Here is a 22,248-nt window from a genome sequence, read left to right as displayed (position 1 = left end):
CCTGACAAGTAGTTTCCATAGTCACTTACCACTGTGCATGGTACATTTACACACACTTGCGTGGAATGGTTCACGCACGCATGATTGATAAACGAGGTCCCATGGCTATACTGGTTGATGAAAAGGTTGTGTGAAAAATGCAAAGCTGGGCCAAACACACTGTGTGGATCTCTACATATGCTGGTGTCATTTGACAAAGTGGTGTACAGCATTACCAATACACATGTACATGATGCGTCACAGTTCCTCTCAGTTGGTCCCTGACTCATTGGAAAGTAGCAAAAGTGAAACCTATCTGGTTTGGATCCGCCTACATACTCTAGTTGTGTTACGCTCGTATTGCATGGGATTTGCATTTTTTTTTAAATTTCCCAATCAAATCTTCCTGTAATCTCAGTGTAGATATTCCATGGCAGATATAGTCAGAGCTCCCCCGCCGGACCTTGGAATGACTCTCCACCTCCCCATGCCTCTATCTTCTTTCTCCTTTCCCCTGAGGGAGAGACAGCTTAATTATAAGCCATAGCGGATAATGGGATGGGGAGAGGGAACAGATGCCTGGTGCAAAGTCAGTCAGGGAGACTAGCTCTTTTCCCTCAGAGTTTGTACTCTGGTCTCCAGTGCTCCCCCCACACTACACTCCTTGCTAAAAACATCGCTCATTAAAAAAGTATTGGCCTCGTTAGCATATTTTGTATCTTGTTATCTCGATTTCCGCACCACTTGATAAGTAAGAGGGGGGATCACTTTATTTATTTTGTGTGATGGGGCACAAAAGAAAAAAAGTCAAATAACATGTTGTGTGTATGTGTTGATTATCCTAGTGAACATTTTATGATGGTAATTCTGTGCTTTTGGACAACTATTATTTATGTTCACGAAACATAGATAAATATTAAGGAATTAAAAATAGCTAGATGCTAGTCCTTACATTTTAGTAGCAAATTTTTCCATTAGTTTGTTAGCTAGCTGACTAAACTCCACAATGAAGGAAGTCCTTCACCGTGGAATTTAGTCCGCTATTAGTTAGCTAGAATCATTCAGCTAGCTAATTAACTTTAGCTAGCTACAGTTGTTTGTGACTATATTGGTGATTTACGACATGGCTACATCTGACGCTACAGCTTTATTCTTATTCACAGTGATTCATTTTTCAAATTTACTTTAATTTAAAATGGTTGTTCCCACTTAACATTCCCTTCCTTCATCTTTAACGCTTGGTTTTGATGTTGGTAAATCAACATGGACATGTTCTAACCAGCCAGTTCAGACCACTCAAAAGGTAACGTCTTGAAAATGGATTAACCAGAAATGGAAGTAGCTAACAGTCAATGAACATCAACTCTCACCCAGTAATGTCAAAGAAATTCGATAACATAGGTGTTGATATCATAATAAGGGACAAAAGTTTTCAATGAAGAAAGAAAATAATTCTTAAGCAACACTCACTCGGATACGACAAATAAACTTAAGGACCTGAGAAGCTGTGTCTCTTCCACTCTGGAAAGATAAAGCCCTTCACGACAATGCCTGAAATCAACCAACAATACAATATTTATGAGCCAACGGCTGTCAGACCTGTTTCACAATTTGAGGAAGATTGTAAACAACAGCAGTGAGAGGATGGAGAAAAAAAAGCTAGCTAGTGGCTTCAAAGCTCATCTGAACCCCACTGACAAGAGGCACAGTACTGGTTCCATTGATGTGTTGCAGTAATCCAAATGACAAATGAAACTTATCAAGGTAAAGGCATTATCTCGTCTTTAAAAGCCTGTCGAACTTCGCAGTCGGAAAGGGATTGTTGTAGGCTGTGGTCAAACCAATTCCCCTTACTGTGGCAGCTAGGGATTTTTGAAGGGCCATGAGAATGATGTTGAGTTACTCAATTGAAGTGAAGATTACTGCTTTACCTGTCACACCTGGATCACATAGTTTACTTTACATGGTCTGGACTCAAACCCTTTTGTATGTATGAAGCTCCAAGAAATTGATTCAATAGTTCAATCGTCAAATGATGTGGAATAGAGTTCCATGTAGCCATGGCTCTATGCACAGTGCATTCGGAAAGTACTCAGACCCTTGACCTTTTTCCACATTTTGTTAAGTTACAGCCTTATTCTAAAATGGATGAAATCGTTTATTTCCCCCTCGTCAATCGACGACACAAAATACGCCCTAATGACGAAGCAAAACAGTTTTTATACATTTTTGCAATTTTATAAAAACAAAAAAACAAACATATCACATTTACATAAGGATTCAGACCCTTTACTCAGTACTTTGTTGAAGCACTTTGACAGCATTGGCTATGATGCTACAAGCTTGGCACACCTGTATTTGGGATTTTCTCCCATTCTTCTCTGCAGATCCTCTCAAGCTCTGTCAGGTTGGATGGGGAGCGTCGCTTCCCAGATTTTATCAGGTCTCTCCAGAGATGTTCCATCGGGTTCAAGTCCAAGCTCTGGGTGGGCCACTCAAGGACTTTCAGACACTTGTCCCGAAGCCACTCCTGCGTTGTCTTGGCTGTGTGCTTAGGGTCATTCTCCTGTAAGAAGGTTAACCTTCACCCCCAGTTTGAGGTCCTGAGCGCTCTGATGCTGGTTTTCTTTAACTTCTTGCGTCGAGCCATCCCGGATCCGGTATCGTGACTACAGCCTCAAGCTCATTACCATAACGCAACGTTAACTATTCATGAAAATCGCAAATGAAATGAAATTAATCTATTTGCTCTCAAGCTTAGCCTTTTGTTAACAACACTGTCATCTCAGATTTTCAAAATATGCTTCTCAACCATTGCAAAACAAGCATTTGTGTAACACTATTGATAGCTAGCATAGCATTTAGCGTAGCATTTAGCGTTAGCATTCAGCAGGCAACATTTGCACAAAAACCAGAAAAGCATTCAAATAAAATCATTTAACTTTGAAGAACTTCGGATGTTTTCAATGAGGAGACTCTCAGATAGCAAATGTTCAGTTTTTCCTGAAAGATTATTTGTTTAGGACAAATCGCTCCGTTTTCTGCGTCACGTTTAGCTACGAAAAAAACCTGTATCCAGGATTGTGTAAATCTATCCGCAAGCTCATTAGCATAACACAACGTTAACTATTCATGAAAATCGCAAATGAAATGAAATTAATCTATTTGCTCTCAACCTTAGCCTTTTGTTAACAACACTGTCATCTCAGATTTTCAAAAGATGCTTTTGAACCATAGCTAAACAAGCATTTGTGTAACAGTATTGATAGCCTAGCATAGGATTATGCCTGTCTTTCAGCATGCAACATTTTCACAAAAACCAGAAAATGATTCAAATAAAATAATTTACCTTTGAAGAACTTCAGATGTTTTCAATGAGGAGACTCTCAGTTAGATAGCAAATGTTCCGTTTTTACAAAAAATATCATTTGTGTCGACTAATCGCTCCGTTTTGTTCATCACGTTTGGGTAAAAAAATAAAATTATAATAATAATATTAAGTCATATATTAAGTCATTTTTTTTCCAAATTAACTCATTAATATCGACAGAAACATGGCAAACCGATGTTTAGAATCAATTCTCAAGGTGTTTTTCACATATCTATCGACGATAAAATCATTCGTGGCAGTTGACTTTCTCTTCTGAAGAAATGGAACGCGCATGGACCTACAGATTACGCAATAATTTCGACACAGGACACCGGGCGGGACACCATGTAAATGTAGTCTCTTATGGTCAATCTTCCAATGATATGCCTACAAACACGTCACAATGCTGCAGACACCTTGGAGAAACGACACAAAGGGCAGGCTCATTCCTGGCGCATTGACAGCCATATAAGGAGACATTGGAACACAGCGCCTTCAGAATCTGGGGCATTTCCAGTATGAAACTTCATCTTGGTTTCGCCTGTAGCATTAGTTCTGGGGCACTCACAGATAATATCTTTTCAGTTTTGGAAACGTCGGAGTTTTGTCTTTCGAAGGCTGTCAATTCCATGCATATTCGAGCATCTTTTCGTGACAAAATATTGCGCTTAAAACGGGCACGTCTTTTTATCCAATAATAACATAGCGCCCCCATAGGTTGAAGAGGTTAAGGAGCTCCCTGTACTTGGCTCCATTCATCTTTCCCTCGATCCAGACTAGTCTCCCAGTCCCTGCCGCTGAAAAACATCCCCACAGCATGATGCTGCCACCACTATGCTTCACCGTAGGAATGGTGCAGGCCAAAGAGTTCAATCTTGGTTTCATCTAACCAGAACATCATGTTTCTCGTGGTATGAGAGGCTTTAGTTGCCATAGGCTACATCCAAGTGGACTGTCATGTTCCTTTTACTCAGGAGTGTCTTCCGTCTGGTCACTCTACCATAAAGGCCTGTTTGGTGGAGTGCTGCAGAGATGGCTCTAGGACGAGTCTTGGTGCTTCCAAACTTCTTCCATTTAAGAATGATAGAGGCCACTGTATTCTTGGGGACCTTCAACGCTGCAGAAATGTTTTGATACCCTTCCCCAAATATGTGCCTCAACACAATCCTGTCTCGGAACTCTAGGGACAATTCCTTCGACCTCATGTCATGGTTTTTGCTCTGACATGCAATGTCAACTGTGGGACCCTTATATACAGAGGTGTGGCTTTCCAAATCATGTCCAATCAATTGAATTTACCACAGGTGGAATCCAATCAAGTTGTAGAAACATCTCAAGGATGATACTGTGATTATTATTATTTGACAATGCTGGTCATTTATGAATATTTGAACATCTTGGCCATGTTCTGTTATAATCTCCACCCGGCACAGCCAGAAGAGGACTGGCCACCCCTCATAGCCTGGTTCCTCTCTAAGTTTCTTCCTAGGTTTTCGCCTTTCTAGGGAGTTTTTCCTAGCCACCGTGCTTCTACACCTGCATTTCTTGCTGTTTGGGGTTTTAGGCTGGGATTCTGTACAGCACTTTGAGATCAGCTGATTAGCTGATCTAAGAAGGGCTATATAAATATATTTTATTTTATTTTGATGATCAAAGGAAACAGGATGCACTTGAGCTCAATTTCGAGTCTCCTAAAAAATATTTTTTGGATTTAAAAATGTTGTTTTTTTTAAGACAATTTCTAAAACCTCGTTTTCGCTTTGTCATTATGGGGTATTGTGTGTAGATTAATTTAATACATTTTAGAGTAAGGCTGTAACGCAATAAAATGTGGAAGTCAAGGGGTCTGAATATTTTCTGAGTGCAGTGTCGTACTATACGCCTCCCATAGTCTGTTCTGGACTTGGGGATCGTGAAGAGACCTCTGGTGGCATGTCTAGTGGAGCATGCATGGGTGTCCGAGCTGTGTTCTAGTAGTTTAAACTACTAGAGGAAGGCAAAGTGATGAGGAAGGCACAGTGATCCCGAAACGTTGGTAAATACCCATTCAATTGCTGTGAGTTTATACATGGAGGATGTGACTTTATTTTTGATAGTTTATTGTTTATTCGCCGTTAGTCAGCACCTCCACCCAAACTATTATTCTGGGTGTGCGCCAGCTCATGTTTATTTATTTTTATCTACTAGTAGTTTAAACAGGCAACTTGGTGCATTCAGCTTTATTCAGCTTTGCTTCTTACCAAACACAACTAGCGATGAAGTCAATCTCTCCTCCACTTTGAGCCTTGAGAGATTTACATGCATGTTATTAATAGGCGTTGAATTGACGTCTGTACCAAGTGGGGAACGCTTCATAATCCATCTTTACCACCGTACAACAGTACGGCATCACTGCCGTTAAAAATAATGTGCTCTTTTTTTTGTTCTCACAAAATGATATCTGGAAAAAACAGCTGGCTTGGTAGTGTAGTCCCCAGGAGATCCCTTCCTAACAGGCTCTTCTGTTACGTCTTGTACAGTTGGATGGTTTGTTTGTTTAACATAGTACAAATACATCCACCCCGGCATTTTCCCCCCTGACTGCTGATACCGATTATTAACCTTCCTGCTGAACCGTCAATTAATCCACTGTGAGGTTGTTGCCGAGGGCTTCTGGAACCTGGGGGGATTTCGACAGCATTGCATCCAAACGACCACTTGCGATATGAGTTGGTTTAAGCCTCATTGATATTCTGAGCGGTGGAGAGAAGCAAAGAGGAGGGGGGAAGAAGGGATGGGGGAACGTCATTTGTTACATATGTCATTTTCCCCCGGGCCTCGGCCTGATGTGCTTCACAACCTCATCCAATGGGACTACTCCCCGCTCCACCAACACACACACACCTTGCTCCACCAACACACACACATACACACACACATGTGCGCACACAGACACTGTACACACACCCTGCTCCCCCTTCATACCCCCCCGAACCTCGTCCACCTTGGGGCGGTGCAGCCCGTCGGTGAAATGAGATTGCAAAATGGAAGGGGGAAGACATTTACATGATCAAGTGTCCAAAGCCTGGAATCCCCCCCGATGTATTATAATTGAGGTGAGGAGGTTCAATACATCAAATTATGATTGGATGATGAAATACTGGGAGATGACCACCGCCATTCATTCACACTGGGAATTCTGACTGGGGAAGTGATATGGTGATGTGACCTTTTAGGTACTCCCCCATCTGATATTCAGTAACATCTCCCCTCAACCACAGATGGCTCAGTGAGTTAGGTAGAGCATAACAGAGTAACACTAGGGTTGTGGGTTAGTTAGACATTAGGGTTGAGGGTTAGTTAGACACTAGGGTTGTGGGTTAGTTAGACACTAGGGTTGTGGGTTAGTTAGACACTAGGGTTGTGGGTTAGTTAGACACTAGGGTTGTCGGTTTGTTAGACATTAGGGTTGTGGGTTAGTTAGACATTAGGTAAGTGGGTTAGTTAGACACTAGGGTTGTGGGTTAGTTAGACACTAGGGTTGTGGGTTAGTTAGACACTAGGGTTGTGGGTTAGTTAGACATTAGGGTTGAGGGTTAATTAGAAACTAGTTCAGTGGGTTATTTAGACACTAGGTCAGCGGTTTAGTTAGACACTAGGGTTGTGGGTTATTTAGACACTAGGTCAGCAGTTTAGTTAGACACTAGGGTTGTGGGTTAGTTAGACACTAGGGTTGTGCGTTAGTTATACACTAGGGTTGTGGGTTAGTTAGACACTAGGGTTGTGGGTTAGTTAGACACTAGGGTTGTGGGTTAGTTAGACACTAGGGTTGTCGGTTTGTTAGACATTAGGGTTGTGGGTTAGTTAGACATTAGGTAAGTGGGTTAGTTAGACACTAGGGTTGTGGGTTAGTTAGACACTAGGGTTGTGGGTTAGTTAGACACTAGGGTTGTGGGTTAGTTAGACATTAGGGTTGAGGGTTAATTAGACACTAGTTCAGTGGGTTATTTAGACACTAGGTCAGCGGTTTAGTTAGACACTAGGGTTGTGGGTTAGTTAGACACTAGGGTTGTGCGTTAGTTATACACTAGGGTTGTGGGTTAGTTAGACACTAGGGTTGTGGGTTAGTTAGACACTAGGGTTGTGGGTTAGTTAGACACTAGGGTTGTGGGTTAGTTAGACACTAGGGTTGTGGGTTAGTTAGACACTAGGGTTGTCGGTTTGTTAGACATTAGGGTTGTGGGTTAGTTAGACATTAGGTAAGTGGGTTAGTTAGACACTAGGGTTGTGGGTTAGTTAGACACTAGGGTTGTGGGTTAGTTAGACATTAGGGTTGAGGGTTAATTAGACACTAGTTCAGTGGGTTATTTAGACACTAGGTCAGCGGTTTAGTTAGACACTAGGGTTGTGGGTTATTTAGACACTAGGTCAGCAGTTTAGTTAGACACTAGGGTTGTGGGTTAGTTAGACACTAGGGTTGTGCGTTAGTTATACACTAGGGTTGTGGGTTAGTTAGACACTAGGGTTGTGGGTTAGTTAGACACTAGGGTTGTGGGTTAGTTAGACACTAGGGTTGTCGGTTTGTTAGACATTAGGGTTGTGGGTTAGTTAGACATTAGGTAAGTGGGTTAGTTAGACACTAGGGTTGTGGGTTAGTTAGACACTAGGGTTGTGGGTTAGTTAGACACTAGGGTTGTGGGTTAGTTAGACATTAGGGTTGAGGGTTAATTAGACACTAGTTCAGTGGGTTATTTAGACACTAGGTCAGCGGTTTAGTTAGACACTAGGGTTGTGGGTTATTTAGACACTAGGTCAGCAGTTTAGTTAGACACTAGGGTTGTGGGTTAGTTAGACACTAGGGTTGTGCGTTAGTTATACACTAGGGTTGTGGGTTAGTTAGACACTAGGGTTGTGGGTTAGTTAGACACTAGGGTTGTGGGTTAGTTAGACACTAGGGTTGTGTGTTAGTTAGACACTAGGGTTGTGGGTTAGTTAGACACTAGGGTTGTGGGTTAGTTAGACACTAGGGTTGTGGGTTAGTTAGACATTAGGGTTGTGGGTTAGTTAGACACTAGTTCAGTGGGTTATTTAGACACTAGGTCAGCAGTTTAGTTAGACACTAGGGTTGTGGGTTAGTTAGACATTAGGTAAGTGGGTTAGTTAGACACTAGGGTTGTGGGTTAGTTAGACACTAGGGTTGTGCGTTAGTTAGACACTAGGGTTGTGGGTTAGTTAGACACTAGGGTTGTGGGCTAGTTAGACACTAAGTCCGTGGGTTCGTTAGACACTAGGTCAGTGGGTTATTTAGACACTAGGCCCATGAGTGAGTTAGACACTAGGGTTGTGGCTTAGTTAGACACTAGGTCAGTGGGTGAGTTAGAGCATGATGACAGAAACACTAGGTCAGTGGGTTAGTTAGACACTAGGTCAGTGGGTTAGTTAGACACTAGGTCAGTGGGTTAGTTAGACACTAGGGTTGTGGGTTAGTTAGACACTAGGGTTGCGGGTTAGTTAGATACTAGGTCAATGGGTTAGTTAGACACTAGATCAGTTGGTTAGTTAGACACTAGGGTTGTGGGTTAGTTAGACACTAGTTCAGTGGGTTAGTTAAAATCAAATAAAATGTTCTTGTCACATACACATGGTTAGCAGATGTTAATGCGAGTGTAGCGAAATGTGTGTGCTTCTAGTTCCGACAATGCAGTAATAACCAACGAGTAATCTAACTAACAATTCCAAAACTACTACCTTATACACACAAGTGTAAAGGGATAAAGAATATGTACAGAAAGATATATGAATGAGTGATGGTACAGAGCGGCATAGGCAAGATACAGTAGATGGTATTGAGTGCAGTATATACATATGAGATGAGTATGTAAACAAAGTGGCATAGTTTAAAGTGGCTAGTGATACATGTATTACATAAAGATGCAGTAGATGATATAGAGTACAGTATATACGTATACATATGAGGTGAATAATGTAGGGTATGTAAACATTATATTAAGTAGCATTGTTTAAAGTGGCTAGTGATATATTTTACCTCAATTCCCATCAATTCCCATTATTAAAGTGGCTGGAGTTGAGTCAGTGTGTTGGCAGCAGCCACTCAATGTTAGTGGTGGCTGTTTAACAGTCTGATGGCCTTGAGATAGAAGCTGTTTTTCAGTCTCTCGGTCCCAGCTTTGATGCACCTGTACTGACCTCGCCTTCTGGATGATAGCGGGGTGAACAGGCAGTGGCTCGGGTGGTTGTTGTCCTTGATGATCTTTATGGCCTTCCTGTGACATCAGGTGGTGTAGGTGTCCTGGAGGGTAGGTAGTTTGCCCCCAGTGATGCGTTGTGCAGACCTCACTACCCTCTGGAGAGCCTTCCGGTTGTGGGCGGAGCAGTTGCTGTACAGTTTGATACAGCTTGACAGGATGCTCTCGATTGTGCATCTGTAGAAGTTTGTGAGTGCTTTTGGTGACAAGCCGAATTTCTTCAGCCTCCTAGTTAGACACTAGGTCAGCGGATTAGTTAGACCCTAGGGTTGTGGGTTAGTTAGACACTTAGTCCATGGGTTCGTTAGACACTAGGTCAGTGGGTTAGTTAGACACTAGGTCTGTGGGTTAGTTAGACACTAGGCCCATGGGTGAGTTAGACACTAGGGTTGTGGGTTACTTAGACACTAGGGTTGCGGGTTAGTTAGACACTAAGTCCGTGGGTTCGTTAGACACTAGGTCAGTGGGTTAGTTAGACACTAGGCCCATGGGTGAGGTAGACACTAGGGTTGCGGGTTAGTTAGATACTAGGTCAGTGGGTTAGTTAGACACTAGGTCAGTGGGTTAGTTAGACACTAGGTCCGTGGGTTAGTTAGACACTAGGTCCATGGGTTAGTTAGACACTAGGGTTGTGGGTTTGTTAGACACTAGGTCAGTGGGTTAGTTAGACACTAGGGTTGTGGGTTAGTTAGACACTAGGGCTGTGGGTTAGTTAGACACTAGTTCAGTGGGTTAGTTAGATACTTGGTTAGTGGGTTAGTTAGACACTAGTTCAGTGTGTTAGTTAGATACTAGGTCAGTTGGTCAGTTAGACACCAGTCCAATGGGTTAGTTAGAGCCAGATGCCAGTTGTGAGGTTGAATCCTGCATTGCTCTTTGGGATATGATGGGGTAAGACCGTTGTAAAAGCCCATAAAGCATTTATATTACTCTTTAACAATCAATGGGTATATAATTAATTTAAATAACGATTGAAACAGCTGGAAATATTGCAGATTGTACCTTTTAATATTAAGGCTGTGTAATACTTGTCCCCTTTAATGACTATATCTGACCACAGTCATTTTGTTGTTTTAAAGAGAGTATACAGTGATATCTTCCTAGTGCAACAAGGTTAAATGCCTTGCTGTCTGCACTATCTCGCTCATTCGCTTCTAACTTCAAAAGCTGCATCTTCTCAGTGTTCACACAAGGTAACAACTGCCCTCAGATCAATTGGCAGAATGAAGCACAACATGGGGTTGGTGGTGCATGAATCTACTGTTGATTGAGGTATAATGCCTGGTGTGCGTTTTATTTGAGATTAATGCCTCCTTCAAACAGTCACAGCCCACACCATCAGTGGGTAGATAGGAGCTACACACCTCTAATGACTACACCAACACTATCAAAACCAAACCAACCACCTTGCGATGCACAAAGCGGAACTGGGTGCCTGTTGCGAAGACGGTGTGGTATTACTTGAAAGCAAGGATTTTAATGGAAGTAATTAAAATTTGGTTTTAGCTCAATTTATGACGGGTGTTTCGTTTGACTGTCACCTCTTTTGCGCACAATCCACAAACCTCTGTTTCTTTTTCAGCCAAACAGTACAACCAGCCAAACAGTACAACCAGCCAAACAGTACAACCAGCCAAACAGTACAACCAGCCTTTAGTACAACTTGGTGTTGTATAAAGCAGACAGATGGAGCTGGGGAAATGTAACTACCAGTCTCAATATACTGTGACTACTGTTCATGTAAATGTGGTAACAGCGCGTTCGCCCTCCCTATTCCCTTCCCTGTGCAACACCGTGCAGCCTATTACAAAACAAACAATCCCTTCTTAGCAGTATGTGTTCTTGTTAACTCTCTGGTGTGCAGTTAAGTGCCCATCCTCATCATCGCCATGTCAGTTCGCAGCGGTCCGCATCATTGGCCTACCCATGGTGCCTTGCTCCACCTGTTGTGTGATAGACACCTCTTAGAGGGCCGTGATTGATTGGTTGCTTGCTGTCAGTAGCTAATCAAAGGAACACCTGGCTAGAAGAATTGGGGCCACATTCTCTTGACCTTCCATTAGAAGATGGGGAAATGAGAGTCAATGTGGCCATCTTTAAAGACCTTACCCTCAGGAGTGTTCCTTGGTAACATCCCAGAGGACCTTACCCTCAGGAGTGTTCCTTGGTAATATTCCAGAATGATGCTTTGATGTCAAGTCGCTCTCAAAGGAGGTAGTTATAGGGAGTGGGACTGTGAAGCTTTTCCAAAATTCTTATGGATTTCTCTAGGAAACCCATCTTCAGTTGCGTAACAATTGCAAAAACGATGTTTGATGAAACTGAACAAAATGTGTGAAACTAAGCATTTTGCTGTTCTACAAGTGGTGTGGGTCTGGGTCAATGAGAGAAATAAAGGCGGTCGAGATATCGACTGATGCAGCTTTGAATGGGCTGGCAATGTGAATTACTTATTAGATAGGAAAATGTCTCTTTATTAGATAGAACGATGTGTCCTTATTAGAAAGGATGATGTCCTTGTCTGTTTATTAGATAGGATGATGTCTGTTTACTAGATAAGATGATGTCTCTATTAGATAGGATGATGTCCTTGTCTCTTTATTAGATAGGATGATGTCCGTGTCTCCTTATTAGATAGGATGATGTCCTTGTCTGTTTCTTATATAGGATGATGTCTCCTTATTAGATAGGATGATGTCCTTGTCTCTTTATTAGATAGGATGATGTCTTTTATTAGATAGGACGAAGCCACTCCTTCGTTGCCCGGGCGGTGTGTTTGGGATCATTGTCATGCTGAGAGACCCAGCCACGTTTCATCTTCAATGCCCTTGCTGGTGGAAGGAGGTTTTCACTCAAAATCTCACGATACATGGCCCCATTCATTCTTTACACGGATCAGTCGTCCTGGTCCATTTGCAGAAAAACAGCCCCAAAGCATAATGTTTCCACCCCCATGCATCACAGTAGGTATGGTGTTCTTTGGATGCAACTCAACATTCTTTGTCCTCCAAACACGACGAGTTGAGTTTTTACCAAAAAGTTATATTTTGGTTTCATCTGACCATATGCCATTCTCCCAATCTTCTTCTGGATCATCCAAATGCTCTCTAGCAAACTTCAGACCCAGGTAGCCTGGGTTTCACTTTTGAGTTGTGGGTGTTTGTTTTCCGTGTGTGTTTCGGTTTCGTTCATGTTCACGTTTATTGTTTTGTATTTTCATAGTGTTCAGTTTATATCTTAAAATAAACGTTATGGACTCTTACCACGCTGCGCATTGGTCCTCCGATCCTTCTCACTTCTCCTCAGAGGAGGAGAAGGAGGAATGCCGTTACAGATAGGATGATATCCGTGTCTCCTTATTAGATAGGATGATGTCCTTGTCTCCTTATTAGATAGGATGATGTCCTTGTCTCCTTATTAGATAGGATGGCTCCTTATTAGATAGAATGCCTCCTTATTAGATAGAATGTCTCCTTTTTAGATAGGATGATGTCTCCTTATTAGATAGAATGAAGTCCTTGTCTGTTTATTAGATAGGATGATGTCCGTGTCTCCTTATTAGATAGGATGATGTCTCCTTATTAGATAGGATGATGTCCTTGTCTCTTTATTAGATAGGATGATGTCTCCTTATTGGATAGGATGAAGTCCTTGTCTCCTTATTAGATAGGATGATGTCTCCTTGTTAGATAGGATGATATCGCCTTATTAGATAGGATGATGTCCTTGTCTGTTTATTAGATAGGATGATGTCTCCTTATTAGATAGGATGATGTCTCCTTGTTAGATAGGATTATATGGCCTTATTAGATAGGATGATGTCTCCTTATTAGATAGGATGATGTCCGTGTCTCTTTATTAGATAGGATGATGTCTCCTTGTTAGATAGGATGATATCGCCTTATTAGATAGGATGATGTCCTTGTCTGTTTATTAGATAGGATGATGTCTCCTTATTAGATAGGATGATGTCTCCTTGTTAGATAGGATTATATCGCCTTATTAGATAGGATGATGTCTCCTTATTAGATAGGATGATGTCCGTGTCTCTTTATTAGATAGGATGATGTCTCCTTGTTAGATAGGATGATGTCTCCTTATTAGATAGGATGATATCGCCTTATTAGATAGGATGATGTCTCCTTATTAGACAGGATGATGTCTCCTTATTAGATACGATGATGTCTCCTTATTAGACAGGATGATGTCTCTTTATTAGATAGGATGATGTCTCCTTATTAGACAGGATGATGTCTCCTTATTAGACAGGATGTTGTCTCTTTATTAGATACGATGATGTCTCCTTATTAGATAGGATGATGTCCTTACCTCTTAATTAGATAGGATGATGTCTCCTTATTAGATAGGATGATGTCCTTACCTCTTAATTAGATAGGATGATGTCCTTACCTCTTAATTAGATAGGATTATGTCTCCTTATTAGATAGGATGTCTCCTTATTAGATAGGATGATGTCTCCTTATTAGATAGGATGATGTCCTTGTCTGTTTGCGCACACACACACAACCAGCTTGAGTTACTCTGATTTGAAACAACCTCAATGAATCCATTGTAGAAGGTAAAAGCCAGTGTATCCCCCTTTCAAGGTGCCCACTGTGGTAACATCAAATATCAATAAACCATTTTATACGGGGTTAACCCTATCTCAAGTAAAACCCATGTCCTTGACCACACGCCTGGACAAGCTCACTGAGGGGAGTGAACCTCTAGGTCATACACTATACCAGGATAGGTGCAACATCAGAGATGATGTTCAATGGTTCCAGACACTACTCCACCCATCTAGTCTCAGACCTTATCTCCCCAAGGTCGAAGGAGGGAGTGACTGGCACACAGACATTGTGGGGACAAGTAATTGGTTGCCCATTAATCACGCCATCCCTTCGCATGGTTTACAGTAGGTAAAGACACATTCACATATGAAGACAATGTTCCCTCCTGTCCTCTTCCCTTTCTGATATTCTGCATAGCAACAGGGACATGTGATAGACATGAAGCCTGACTTCTCCCCATGTGAAGGAGGAAGTGCAACTGTCAACACCAGAGTCCAAAGGGAGATATTCCAATAACAAGAGTTCAACAGTTTTAATCATATAAGCACATTAAGCAGATAAGACATCTTAATTATCTATGTTACCAAGCTAATTCTGATTCTCCGACTACAGATGTTTCTACAACTTGATTGAATTCCATCTGTGGTCAATTCAATTGATTGCAAAGGCACATAACTGTCTATATAAAGTCTCACAGTTGACAGTTGACAGTTGACAGTTGACAGTTCACGTCAGTGCAAAAACCAAGCCATGAGGTTGAAGGAATTGTCCATAGAGCTCCGAGACAGGATTGTGTCGAGGCACAGATCTGGGGAAGGTTACCAAAACATTTCTGCAGACTTGAAGGTCCACAAGAACACAATGGCCTCCATCACTCTTAAATGGAAGACGTCTGGAACCACCAAGACTGTTCCTAAACTGAGCAATCGGGGGAGAAGGGCCTTGGTCAAGGAGGTCACCAAGAACCCGTTGGTCACTCTGACAGAGCTCTAGAGTTCCTCTGTGGAGATGGGAGAACCTTCCAGAAGGACAACCATCTCTGCAGCACTCCACCAATCAGGCTTTTATAGTAGAGTGGCCAGATGGAAGACACTCCTCAGTAAAAGGCACATGACAGCCAGCTTGGAGTTTGCCAAAAGGCACCTAAAGACCATAAGAAACAAGATTCTCTGGTGTGATGGAACCAAGATTGAACTCTTTGGCCTGAATGCCAAGCGTCACGTCTGGAGGCGACCTGGCACCATCCCTACGGTGAAGCATGGTGGTGGCAGCATCAAGCTGTGGGGATGTTTTTCCGTGAGAGGTACTGGGAGACTAGTCAGGATTGCGGTAAAGATGAACAGAGCAAAGTACAGAGAGATCCTTGACGAAAACTTTCTCCAGAGCGCTCAGGACCTCAGACTGGGGCGAAGGTTCACCTTCCAACAGGACAACGACCATAAGCACACAGCTAAGACAGGAGTGGCTTCTGAAGTCTCTGAATGCCATTCAGTGGCCCAGCCAGAGCCCGTACCTAATCGAACATCTCTGGAGAGACCTGAAAATAGCTGTGCAGCAACACTCCCCATCCAACCTGACAAATCTTTAGAGGATCTGTAGAGAGGAATGGGAGAAACTCCCCAAATACAGGTGTGCCAAGCTTGTAGCGTCATACCCAAGAAGACTTAAGGCTGTAATCGCTGCCAAAGTTGCTTCAACAAAGTACTGAGTAAAGGTTCTGAAAACAATTTCAAATAAACTATTTTTGCTTTGTCATTATGGGCTATTGTGTGTAGATGAGGAAAAAAAATATTTAATTAATTTTAGAATAAGGCTGTAACGTAACAAAATGAGAAAAAAGTCAAGGGGTCGGAACTTTCCAAATGCACTGTAAATCGTAGCGGATTACTATAAAAGCACAATAAGAATCTAATAATATATGCCACTTATCAAACCCACTGTCTTTGCATTACAAGTGCCATGCTCTACCAACTGAGCTACAGAGGACGAGGAACTGAGGGGCATGCATGCTGTCCCTGAGCTTCCAACCAGAACATCTTTAACTGAGCCATGTTATTTACGCTCTTTTTAAGGGGCTTTTTGAAAAGAACGAGAGATTTAAACTATTCCTGAGATTCCAAGAAATGTCATGGCATAAATTGGTTCTTGGTACTCTGACAGGAGTAAAAGCTTTGTGCTGTAGTTTCTTCCCAATTTACCTAGTCATAGACCTTTACAGAATTGTTGGAAATGCTTATTTGTCAGACGAGCAAATGTTAATGACGTCTACAGTGTAGATCACATGAGATCCATCACACTGTAATGATATTCTGCAAGGATCCTGTTCCTTAGAGCGGGCAATGGAGAAACGTTTAAAAAAAACATTTAGAAACGGAAAACGAAAAAGTTTCTTATTGGACCCCTCCAATCAATCAATCAATCAATCAAAATTATTTATAAAGTCCTTCTTACGTCAGCTGATGTCACAAGGTGCTGTACAGAAACCCAGCCTAAAACCCCAAAAAAGCAAGCAATGGTTTCAGTTAGTTTTGTTGTTCTAATTAACACAAGTCTGTTGTGCTGCTGTGGGCCTAGCCTGCCTGCATAGGCCTAAGTAAAGCTAATAAAGAACTTTTAAAGACATTCCCATTCAGAGACAATCCTGATCATTTCGCATCACAGACAGACACTATTATACTACTTTTACATATTAAGCAACACTGTTTCAGTACAAACCAGCAACATGGCTCTCGGGATTACTCAATACAAACCGTCAACATGGCTCTCGGGATTACTCAGTACATACCGTCAACATGGCTCTCGGGATTACTCAGTACATACCGTCAACATGGCTCTCGGGATTACTCAGTACATACCGTCAACATGGCTCTCGGGATTACTCAGTACAAACCGTCAACATGGCTCTCGGGATTACTCAGTACAAACCGGCAACATGGCTCTCGGGATTACTCAGTACCAACCGTCAACATGGCTCTCGGGATTACTCAGTACCAACCGTCAACATGGCTCTCGGGATTACTCAGTACAAACCGTCAACATGGCTCTCGAGATTACTCAGTCAAACCGTCAACATGGCTCTTGGGGTTACTCAGTACAAACCGGCAACATGGCTCTCAGGGTTACTCAGTACAAACCGGCAACATGGCTCTCGGGATTACTCAGTACAAAGCGGCAACATGGCTCTCGGGATTACTCAGTACAAACCGTCAACATGGCTCTCGGGATTACGCAGTACAAACCGTCAACATTGTGCTTTCATGATTCACATTTATCAGGTAACGTGGGTTTCTGTAGTCATTTAAATAGATAACGTGGGTTTCTGTAGTCATTTACATAAATAACGTGGGTTTCTGTAGTCATTTAAATAGATAACGTGGGTTTCTGTAGTCATTTAAATCAGGTAACGTGGGTTTCTGTAGTCATTTAAATCAGGTAACGTGGGTTTCTGTAGTCATTTAAATCAGGTAACGTGGGTTTCTGTAGTCATTTACATCAGGTAACGTGGGTTTCTGTAGTCATTTAAATCAGGTAACGTGGGTTTCTGTAGTCATTTAAATCAGGTAACGTGGGTTTCTGTAGTCATTTACATAGATAACGTGGGTTTCTGTAGTCATTTAAATAGATAACGTGGGTTTCTGTAGTCATTTAAATCAGGTAACGTGGGTTTCTGTAGTCATTTAAATCAGGTAACGTGGGTTTCTGTAGTCATTTAAATCAGGTAACGTGGGTTTCTGTAGTCATTTACATAGATAACGTGGGTTTCTGTAGTCATTTACATAGATAACGTGGGTTTCTGTAGTCATTTAAATAGATAACGTGGGTTTCTGTAGTCATTTAAATCAGGTAACGTGGGTTTCTGTAGTCATTTAAATCAGGTAACGTGGGTTTCTGTAGTCATTTACATCAGGTAACGTGGGTTTCTGTAGTCATTTACATCAGGTAACGTGGGTTTCTGTAGTCATTTAAATCAGGTAATGTGGGTTTCTGTAGTCATTTAAATCAGGTAACGTGGGTTTCTGTAGTCATTTAAATCAGGTAACGTGGGTTTCTGTAGTCATTTAAATCAGGTAACGTGGGTTTCTGTAGTCATTTAAATCAGGTAACGTGGGTTTCTGTAGTCATTTACATCAGGTAACGTGGGTTTCTGTAGTCATTTGATGAAGAGGGAAATATTACAACAAATTTAGACATGTTTTTTGGGATTTCCTCCCTGCTGCTCTTGCTGGAAGTAATATTACATTGTGTTTTCAATATTAATCACCAACTATAAACTATGATCTTAAACTGCGCAAAAGCTTCGTCTTGACTGTTTTACATTGAACACCTTTGGAGATGAGATTATTCAGAGCACTATCCCACGTTATTGTGATACATCTGGGTTTTCGTAATATATCAAGAAATGACAGAAGACAATCTCACAATCTATAGATGTTTGATAAGGCTGTTGGGCACTGTTCTTATCAGAACAGAATAGATACTTTATTGTCAATTTTTGTGAGATATCGGCATTTGTTTTCTGCCAATCTCAAACCCCAAAATGCACACACACACACACACACACACACACACACACACACACACACTATTATAACACCTTATCCTGTAATTTTACACATGTCTCAGGCGAGGCAGTTTTTTTATGAGCCGATGAGTGGGAAGGACGTCAAGGGCATTCTTTTATGTCACCTTGAGTCGTGTACAGTAGTATGTCTCCGTCATTCCTGCGGGAACATTAAATGTCAGTGTAATGGCTTGTGCCATACATTGCAACCCAGCCATTACTTCTTTAACACATAGTGAGATGCACCATCTTGATAGACTCCGCTGCACTCTGCATACAAAACACCCCGTAGCCAGGATTCAGCAATCAGATTCAAAAGAAAATACATCTGAAAATGTCGGATCCTTGAACGTGGCAAAGGGGGTAACGTTTCACACTTTAGTACTGTTTGAATGTTTTCGGTGTGTTTTACATGATTTTGTGAAAAATCGTGAAGGGTTTTTTAGACGATGTAAAAAATATACTTTTTAAACACAGAAAAGTTACTCCAGCATTTGGACCTTGACACTCTACATGACAACCACAACAACAAACAAACTCTCCGACAAACCAACTAAAGTACATGTGCAGATTGCCTAAGCCCACGCATTCTCAGGCACGATGAACAAGTTTACCTTGTCGTAACAGTGGGAAAATAACCAGTTAATATATGGGAGGGCCCATGAATAATATTCATATAATATAAATTGTGATTTATAGGCTCATATTGCTAGCAGACCTGAGTTACAGTAGTAATTGTCTCATTTTAAATACTCTAGCCTCGTGCATTTGGAACAGTCCCAACGGAGCAAACACTGCCTACCAAATGGATTTGAAAGTAAACAAATATTATTTGAACCCACGTCTATTAGCTAAAGCCATACAAAATGTATTCACATTGCCGTGCGCTTGGAGGTGGAGAACAAGACCATTCTCATAGGAAGGAAAACCATTTTCATTTCCGGTACATGTGCAGTGTTATAACCACATACAACAAGATGACGTTGTCAAACTCCCATAGTGAGTGATGGGTGCGCCAAGTGATGAAATAGATATTGGCTATGATCTATGACCTCACACAGATTTTACTACAAACGTACTGTAACACCATTGCTGTGTCTACAGTGTCTCTCCTTCCCAGCCTCCATGGTATCTCCACCCCCCAGTCTCTACAGTGTCTCCACTCCCCAGTCTCTACAGTATCTCCACTCCCCAGTCTCTACAGTTCCTCCACTCCCCAGTCTCTACAGTATCTCCACTCCCCAGTCTCTACAGTATCTCCACTCCCCAGTCTCTACAGTATCTCCACCCCCCAGTCTCTACAGTGCCTCCACTCCCCAGTCTCTACAGTGTCTCAACTCCCCAGGCTCTACAGTATCTCCACTCCCCAGTCTCTACAGTGCCTCCACTCCCCAGTCTCTACAGTGTCTCAACTCCCCAGGCTCTACAGTATCTCCACTCCCCAGTCTCTACAGTGTCTCCAATCCCCAGTCTCTACAGTATCTCCACTCCCCAGTCTCTACAGTATCTCCACTCCCCAGTCTCTACAGTATCTCCACCCCCCAGTCTCTACAGTGCCTCCACTCCCCAGTCTCTACAGTGTCTCAACTCCCCAGGCTCTACAGTATCTCCACTCCCCAGTCTCTACAGTGCCTCCACTCCCCAGCCTCTACAGTGTCTCAACTCCCCAGCCTCTACAGTGTCTCAACTCCCCAGCCTCTACAGTGTCTCCACTCCCCAGCCTCTTCAGTGTCTCCACTCCCCAGCCTCTACAGTGTCTCCACTCCCCAGCTTCTACAGGGCCTCCACTCCCCAGCCTCTACAGTGTCTCAACTCCCCAGCCTCTACAGTGTCTCCACTCCCCAGCCTCTACAGGGCCTCCACTCCCCAGTCTCTACAGTATCTCCACTCCCCAGCCTCTACAGTGTCTCCACTCCCCAGCCTCTACAGTGTCTCAACTCCCCAGCCTCTACAGTGTCTCCACTCCCCATCCTCTTCAGTGTCTCCACTCCCCAGTCTCTACAGTGTCTCCACTCCCCAGCTTCTACAGGGCCTCCACTCCCCAGTCTCTACAGTGTCTCAACTCCCCAGCCTCTACAGTGTCTCCACTCCCCAGCCTCTACAGGGCCTCCACTCCCCAGCCTCTACAGTGTCTCCACTCCCCAGCCTCTACAGTGTCTCCACTCCCCAGCCTCTACAGTGTCTCAACTCCCCAGCCTCTACAGTGTATCCACTCCCCAGCTTCTACAGGGCCTCCACTCTCCAGCCTCTCCAGGGCCTCCACTCCCCAGCCTCTACAGTGTCTCCACTCCCAAGCCTCTCCAGCGCCTCCACTCCCCAGCTTGTATACTGGCAACTCTGGAAACATATATCTCACCACATCTATAAATGTGCAAGTACACAGCACACACTGTAGATAATGAAGTGTCTTAAGAGTCAGGGGTCAAATGGGGGAGGATTGTAGGAAGTGACTCTCTCTGTGCAGTGGGTAAGAGTGAGAGAGAGAGAAAGGGGGGAAGAGGAGAGAAAAAGGAGAGAGAGAGGAGAGAGAGAGGAGAGAGAGAGAGGAGAGAGAGAGGAGAGAGAGAGAGGTGAGATGGGGAGAAAGAGAGTGAGGGAGAGGGGAGAGAGAGTGAGAGTGAGCGATCGAGGAGAGAGAGAGGAAAAAGACACGGGGAGAGAGCGAGAGAGAGTTGTTGTAATATACAGTCGAGGTGTATTGAAAGGAGTTCTCTTTGATCCAGAAGGTCACAATAGCACTCCTCATTAATTTAGGTTTTATTTGCCTCTGAGGTTCAGGCCTCTCCAGCAATGTTAGCATTAGCATTATGGAATCAGCTGAGGTTCAGGCCTCTCGAGCGACATTAGCATTAGCATTATGGAATCAGCTGAGGTTCAAGCCTCTCCAGCGACATTAGCATTAGCATTATGGAATCAGCTGAGGTTCAAGCCTCTCCAGCGACATTAGCATTAGCATTATGGAATCAGCTGAGGTTCAAGCCTCTCCAGCGACGTTAGCATTAGCATGATGGTATCAGCTGTGCGTGGGTGGGTGGGTGTGTTAAAGAGAGAGTATGAGTATTCTTTGTCTGGTGATGGACAATGGACATTTTCACCTACTTCAGTCCATTTCATGCAGACAGTCACTCTCCCATGGCAACGAAACTATGGCATAGATAATGAATAGGTGAGAAGCTGCTATTAACAAGTTCTCTCAAAACCAAAGGGCACATTGCATTTGTTGAAATTACCAATGAGGATCATGACATTATGTGAAGATTATATTTTTGTCATCAATCATACTTCCAACTAACACGCCATTGTGGTCAACACTTAAAAGATTTAGATGCACTATTGTAAATTGTGGGTCACCCACTCTGGATAAAGGTGTAAATGTAAATGTAAATGTGTGTAGCTTCAGGCCCTGTTCACTGTATAATACACTATTTCTATAGATGAGACAAAGCAACATACCCATTACAGAGAAATACTGTACAAACATTGAGGCCTTATTCTCCCCTGAGTGCTGATAGCTGGAAA

Source organism: Oncorhynchus nerka, linkage group LG20 (assembly GCF_034236695.1).
Source record: "Oncorhynchus nerka isolate Pitt River linkage group LG20, Oner_Uvic_2.0, whole genome shotgun sequence".
Classification (NCBI taxonomy): Eukaryota; Metazoa; Chordata; class Actinopteri; order Salmoniformes; family Salmonidae; genus Oncorhynchus; species Oncorhynchus nerka.
Note: the sequence above shows the minus strand (reverse complement) of the source record.